Genomic DNA, 1479 nt, shown 5'->3' on the forward strand with positions numbered 1-1479 from the left:
GATCTCCTTCAAATGATACCCCCTTAACAGGCTCCCTGAAAATTCTCATGACTATTTTTGCAGACCTGTTAGCTCCCCCTTTTCTCAGTCTCCTCCTTCTAGACCACAAGAGTGTGTCTGTGGTGGGGGAAGGCTGCTTATAACCAAGAATGTGATTGTTTTCCTAGGCTGAAGTGCATCTGCGCATGGGCCGCCCTATTAGCAACATAAAGAATTGGCTGAGCAGTTAAAGGACACTTGTTCTCTGGCACTGACACAATTCTCTGACCAAATTCTAGAACATGTGCTTCTCTCCCTCAAAACGATTTCTGTGAGCTGAGAGGGGCAATGGAAGATCCTGTTCTTCCCCTTCTAGAGAAAATTTTGGGAGTCATGGCATTCCCCCTCCCTGGCTGTGGTGACTACTTAAGTGTTTGGAATATCTGCTTTAATACAGGGCAGCCCACACCCTGGCAATGGTGCTGAGCTGGGAGTCATCGCCTGGCTCAAGCTGGGCCAGAGTTTCTCCCCAGAAATTTGGATTTGGGACAGAAAAAGGAGAGTCAATCATCCTTTGAGAGCCCAGACTCTAATAGGGGATAGGAGTTCAAGATGGTCACCATGGCCAGGGAAGCCAGCAGCACATCTGTGATGAGCAGAGGAGAAAGTGGCGGGGATTGGGGGACAATCCAACTGAGCACCTTCCTTCACACACCTGTGCCAGCTGCTCTTCTGGCCTGTGCACCATGACATGTGCCCATAACTTGTCAACAGCTTCCATTTTCCTTAAGCTAGGTTGACAGGGGCTCCTGTCATTTGCAAGCAAAAGAATAATAAATAATATAGAAAGGAAATATTTAAAGACTCAGCCTATTGAGAGTTAAATAGTGGGAGCTAACGCTTTTTTTTTTTTTTTTTTTTTGACAGAGTCTTGCTCTGTTCCCCAGGCTGGAGTGCAGTGACATGATCTCGACTCGCTGAACCTCTGCCTCTTGGGTTCAAGCGATTCTCATGCCTCAGCCTCCCAAGTAGCTAGGATTACAGGTGCATGCCACCACGCCTGGCTAATTTTGTATTTTTAGTAGAGACGGGGTTTCACCATGTTGGCCAGAGTAGTCTTGAACTCCTGACCTCAAGTGATCTGCCCACCTCAGCCTGCCAAAGTGCTGGGATTACAGGTGTGAGCCACCATGCCTGGCCCACTCCTGGGTAATTTTTTTTTTTTTTAATTTTGTAGAGACAAGATCTCATTATGCTGCTCAGGCTGGTCTCAAACCCTTGGCTTCAAGTGATCCTTCTGCCTCAACCTCCCAAAGTGTCAAGATATACAGGTGTGAGCCACCATAGCCGGTGTATAGTTTAACTTTGAAACAAAAATGTGAACAGCCCTCCCCGAAGCAAACTCCCTCCTTGCTTGGGGACCAGACTACCTTTGTAAAAGTAACAAACTGGAGGCCAGGTGAGGTGGCTCACGCCTCTAATCCCAGCACTTTGGGAGGC

The sequence above is a fragment of the Colobus angolensis genome, unplaced genomic scaffold (genome assembly GCF_000951035.1).
Source record: "Colobus angolensis palliatus isolate OR3802 unplaced genomic scaffold, Cang.pa_1.0 Scaffold344, whole genome shotgun sequence".
NCBI classification, from domain to species: Eukaryota; Metazoa; Chordata; class Mammalia; order Primates; family Cercopithecidae; genus Colobus; species Colobus angolensis.